The following is a 6,000-nucleotide window of genomic DNA, read 5'->3' as shown; positions in this document are numbered from 1 at the left end:
TTAGCTACAGAGTGAGGCATCTCACTTCTGTACCATCTATGTTTGGAGGTGCACATGCACAGTAAGTACTGCTAACTTGTCAGTTGCAGAGTATGAGGGCGTGTCCTGACAGTACCTGGGAAAGGACTACTAGCCAGTCAGAAGCAGAGTATGAGGCCTGGCAGTACCTAGGTAAGGAATATAGCCAGGCAGAAGCAGAGTATGAGGGCCCCTCAGGTACCTAGGTAAGGACTACTAGCAGTCAGAAGCAGAGTTGGGGTCCTGACCGTACTAGGTAAGGACTACTAGCCAGTCAGAAGCAGAATATGAGGCCCTGACAGTACTAGGTAGGACTACTAGCCATCAGAAGCAGAGTATGAGGGCCCTGACAGTACCTAGGTAAGGACTAATAGCCAGTCAGAAGCAGAGTATGACCCTGACAGTACCTAGGTGAGGACTATAGCCCAGTCAGAAGCAGAGATAGGGCCCCTGACCGTCAGTCCTGGCAAGCGACTAATAGCCAGTCAGAAGCAGAGTATGAGGGCGTGCTACGCTAGCAGCTAGGAGAGCATTATGACGTGTGTTACAAAGTGTAAATGCTGGACTACAGTAGAGCTGGTTTGGAGCTGTTTGTGAACAGTGGTTTCTGTTGGAGATGGTAAGTCCCTTTGGGGGGTACTTTGGGCTTTTTCATTTAGTAAACCTATAACGTGCATTATAAAACATATATAACACAATAAAGGAAAGGGAAAAGCCAAAAATCATAATATGAGCACTTGAGTTGGTAAATATTGTAATGGTAACCGAGGTAACTGGGGCTTCAGTTTGATGCAATCTCCCATTTAATGTGGCAATGCAGGTAGAAGCACAATATGTCAGAACAAACAGACCGGAGTGAAGAGAAATTAACACATAGATACGTATTATAAATTAATACTAAGACATGTATTAAGATAGACAGACCTGTCCACGTGCACTCATACAAACACGGTGAAACAAAGCCCAAATATTCATTCACACGCAAACACATCCACACACACACACACACATACACACACAGACACAATCATGCTCTCTTCAGCTGTGTCAAGTCTTTATCTTATAGAGGTGGAGGCGATATTCCCTCAAGTGGCTGCCAGTCTCCTCAGAGCAGGTCTAATCAGAGTAGAGGGAATCTGTCTTTTGCTGTTAAATTTCCTAAAATACTATTCAATCTACAGGGTCATTTATATGCTAATGCAAAGGTTACCTCTGCATAGGCCTTTGACGCAGCTGTTCCGCCGGTTATGTGTGCCTGTGCGAAAGAGGAAAAATGACAGAAACAAGAGAGAGATACAGTAGTGAGAGGGAATGGAAGAGATGAAAAAGAGAAGACGGTAGGGTAAGACGGGAGATGAAGGAGGAGAGAAGAGAAGATACAGAGAGAGAGAGAGGAAGGGAGATATTCCCCTGGGTGAGTGCCGTAGGTAATTAAAATAGGATGGACAGCGCTGGAGTCTAGCCACAGAGAGCTCCATCTCCCCTCAGACTTCTTCCCCAATCAGGCCTTCTGCCTAGAGCCAAATTGCTGCTAGTGACAGACACACAGTAGCTTATGCAGTGAGTTATCAGCTTATGGTCAATGGACATGTACACATGCTCAGAAATGCAGGTGCAAGCCAATCATAACACTCCCAAAAATTATAAGAGATTTGAGCTCCAAAACAGGTAATGCATGTACTTCTGGTGCTGCGATGTGAGAAAAATGCCCATGGAAACAACACACACACACACCCACCCACCCACACAGACACATACAAACGCACACTCACTCACGCGCACACACATTTATGGTGCTGTACAAAGCTGCAGCAAGGGCAAACGTTACTAACCAGAGTTTGACTGCAGTAAGCACATATACATTCACTGCACAGCGCTAAGCTGGAGTCGAGCGCATGAGTATGCAGTGCACGCACTCAGACACACACTATGAGCTCAGAGTCGAACACACGCACACTCCAGTGCATACGACAGCAATGAAGATGCGGTCTAATTACACAACAGTGACAGGGGTTTTCATCTGTGAATTTGGCCTGTTTTTACACTGCTATTATTCTGTGTGTGTTATTGGTGCACTTTGAACTGCACTAGGTGGTCTTTGACGTTTTGTTCTTTTCTTCAAGTGTGTGATTTTCCAATATGGAGTACAAAGAAGGACATCTTCCTGATAACAATTTGCAATCTTTTTATGTAAATTGATTGTGTTGCTGTCTGAAATAATCTTTTTTTGTTCCATTTTGGGCTTGTTTGCTTTTTATATTTTACATTTTACTGACAACAGCCTGACATCTCCCTGCTTGTCATTTACCTACTTCAACAAAGACTATGCTAAGTAGGTTGTGCAAATGTCTTAACGTGGGAGCCATTACCATATATCTCATACCCTGTTAGTGGCTTCTGTTATGCTGGCGTCTAAAGGAGGCTCAAGCGGAAAGGTAGCTCATATTCTCGTCATGTTGTTCTTTGTGTGCTATGATCACCCGTAAAGGTAAATATAGCTCTTTTGTCAGAAGCCTGCTAAGAGGATCACAGCTCACAATAGGTGGTCTTCACACAACAGATATCAAAATGCCAGAGAACCTGCTTGTGGATTGACATATGCACACACACACACACACACACAAACACCTACAGCATACACACCAATTCGCAGAGACAACGCGTCCCTTGAGAGCTTTCACTCTGCCACGCAGGTATAATTGTGTTTCTACTACACTTTGTTCCTCTCCCCTCAATTGTGACTGGGCCCCAGATGAAAAGCCATAATTAAAAGAGAAAAGTTGTGGGGGTTTTTTGCGAAAAAGGGAGTACGGGAAAGAACAGGAGGAAGAAGGGAGAAAGATTAGCCACAACAAAGCTTCACCGGGCAACAAAACCATCTTGAGTAGCTGGGAGACAAAGGACTCAGATGCTCCCTTATCTCCCAATAAAAAAGTCCTCCAAATCCCTCTGGCTAAGCTTCCATAACTAAAGCCTGCCGTTGGCTTACGTGCTCATTGAACTTGTTGGACAACAAAGGCAGCAAAATGTGAGAGGATAGACCAAGCTCCCGAGAAATATGTATACCTCCATTCATTTTGGGCAAAGAAGTAAAAAGCCAAGTGTCTCAGCGGTGGCATTTGAGAAAAGGTTACTTTCTTACTGGCTTACTTTGGTTTTGTTTGTGTGTGCGTGCAGATGTGTGTGAGCAGTTAAAGCGTGAAATGGATGGTCATTTTCTCACTTTGCAATTTCGCGATGTAAATGAGATCGCAGATGGCAAGAGATTAGACTGCCCTTATATTTCAAAGTTGAAACAGCTGTGATATCACTCACAAACAATTTGCCAGACAATAAAATGGGAGGCCCAGCTGCATGCAAAAAGAACCATTTGAGAGACAAACTAACACTTGTGACTCTCACATACACAACAACAAATACACTCCTAAAACGTGCATGAGTAGACGCTAATCAGCCACACAGGCAAAGCATGTCATATCACCTGCAAATGCAAAATGAACACACATAGTAGACCATTATTCAATTCAATTTTATTTCTATAGCTCCAAATCCCAGTTATCTCATTGCGCTTTTCATAAAAGAGCAAGTCTAGACTGTACTCTGTGATGTTATTTACAGAAACCCAACAAATCCCACCAAGAACGAGCACTATTATGGTATGGCATGTGCAGAGACCACACAATGAGCAAAGGGATGCATGAAAAGAGGCTGCACCTCAGGGGAGGAATCCGTGAAGACAGCGAGTCATAAAACGGAAGATGCATGGCCACTGTAAAGTATATGAAGGATTTTCACATTGAAAAACAACTGCAAGGCATTATTACAGGGTACATGTGGCTCATACAGCCACCACATCAACAAGGTACAGCTACCCTGGCCACCTGAGCATCCTTTTTCTTGTGGTGTACAGTTTATGGCACCAAACACATACAGCAGTGTTTTCTATACAGGCAAAGCTACTCAGCTTGTGTGGTAGCTATTGTCTTGCTCCTTTTCTTTTGAAAAATCTGAAAAGAGTTGTTTGAAAAGCCCAGATAGGCTTTTAAAAGCCTCTTACATCAACACAGAACGTTTTGCACAATGGATATTATTTTAATTATACCTGTCTCAGAAGTAAAGATGACTGTTTGATACCTGACCCTCTGACCGTTGAGGTCCACACTTGGAGGACCCTGCTGGAACAGGGTCCCCATCATGGGTGATCTCATTGCCCTGAGGTCTGCAGACTTTAACACCCTATCCAAGTGTTGATTTTGGACTAAAGAATCCCACCAAAGCCTACCACCAGATACACACTGCTCTGTGTGAAACTGGAACTTCAAAAGATACTGTAGCTGGCTGCTCTTGAGAAAAATCAGCATTCCTTCAAATCTCTTGATACTAGTCACAACTTTGCTTTATTTTATGATCGGATGAGTTAATCTTGCTTATTTTTGGACGCAGAGAGGGGATGTTGATTCATGGCAGATGGGGGTTGATACCGCAAGTTTTGAAAGTTAGGCTTACTTAAAGTTCATCTAAACACTACAAGAGCGTACATTGACATTCCTTAATTTATCAGCAAAGCAGTGGATGAAATCTACAGTGAGTATAGGTTACAGCAAGTGACAACTCAGGTTTGGCGAAAAGAAACAAACCATTCCTGTGGTCTGATATGTAGTAGGAATAGATAACTATAGGTTTAGTAGCAGCCTAGAGCCCCACAGCGTTTCAGTCAGTCAATACTGTTCCTCTCTGTGTACCAGAGGTAAAGAGAGGACATTTGCAGCTGATAGCTCGGTGTATTCTCTTGGCGAAGGGAACAGAGAAGCTGTTGGGTAACATCTCTCTCCTTCTAAAGTCTTCTGCCTGTTTCATCCGAGTCTATTTAACACAAGATCTCAGACTGTCATTCTCCACATAGACATGTGCTCCTTAGCAACCATTCTGCCGTTGATTTATTCCCTTTGTGGGAAGGCTGTGTTATGATGCAATCCAATCTCATTTTTTCCCCCCGTGCTTGAGATGCCCTGTTTGCGGTTTAGCATGTGTGATTGAATAGGGTCCTATGTGATCAATAGACCTCATTATACGTCCCTGTGAGCAGTTGTCTCACTCTAGGCTCTCTTAAATTGCTTTTACCTGCAGCCTGCTCGGCCTTATTGCTTCAAGTGGCTCCAACTTTGTTTGCGGTAGAATTAATTTTCTAATTGAATTACTCAACCCTGGCCTTTGCATGCAATGGTCCCAAAAAATGTAAATGAAAGTGTCCATTTGGTTCCCTTCACTATATGCTGTGGGCGTTTAGGTGTTAGAGGGCTTTTGGGGTTGCTGTACGTTTGGGATGGGCGGGCGCTGAAGGAAACAGGGGCTGCACCTGTTGTTCCCTGTGGCTACTGTGTGTTTGGGGTTTAGCACCTGCTCACACGGCTGCTGTGTGGCTGTCTGTGTGGGCAGCAGGGATAACAGGGAGACCATTCACACCCGCTCAGACTGCTGTCTGCAGCCCCTCTCCCTCAACGCTCGTTTGCTCTGAGCTTTCTGCTCCATCATTTCTTTTTGAGTCTTTTACATCCTCTACCTATCCCCCTGCAGCATATATGCCAGATTGCAATCCACCACACTTTGTCCTTTTGCGTCCCCAATCTGTCTGTCTGTTTCTGTCCCCCCCCCCCCCCCCCCCCCCCCCCCCCCCCTTCTATTTTTTTGTGTTCAACCATCTCTTTTTGCCTTTCAACTCGCACAGGAACACAAACATAAAAAGCAGCAGCTGGGAGCTGCTACAGTCTTTCTGTTGAGCTCGATAGCTCTTAGTGTGAAGGATGAAGTTGTAAACAATAAATTACATATAACTACTAAATCACTTCAGTAAGAGCTGGGACGCCAGTGAGTACGCTTTTAACTTTGGGCCGTGGAGGTTGGGAGTGTGCAGTGTAGTTATGGGCAATATAAGTGACAAGTTATTGTAGGCTAAGTGTGCAAAACACATTTTGAACAAAGCAT

At 44.2% G+C, this 6,000-nt stretch overlaps 1 protein-coding gene across 1 annotated transcript in view; it reads right to left on the bottom strand.

Moving 5' to 3' along the window:
* LOC116699232 (semaphorin-6B) overlaps positions 1-6,000 on the bottom strand; it is a 35,026-nt gene that overhangs the window by 27,646 nt on the left and 1,380 nt on the right. The gene's annotated exons all lie outside the window — the stretch shown is intronic.

This window comes from Etheostoma spectabile, chromosome 12, assembly GCF_008692095.1.
Source record: "Etheostoma spectabile isolate EspeVRDwgs_2016 chromosome 12, UIUC_Espe_1.0, whole genome shotgun sequence".
In the NCBI taxonomy this organism is placed as follows: domain Eukaryota; kingdom Metazoa; phylum Chordata; class Actinopteri; order Perciformes; family Percidae; genus Etheostoma; species Etheostoma spectabile.
The sequence above is the reverse complement of the archived record's forward strand: the minus strand, read 5'-3'. Positions and strand labels throughout refer to the sequence as shown.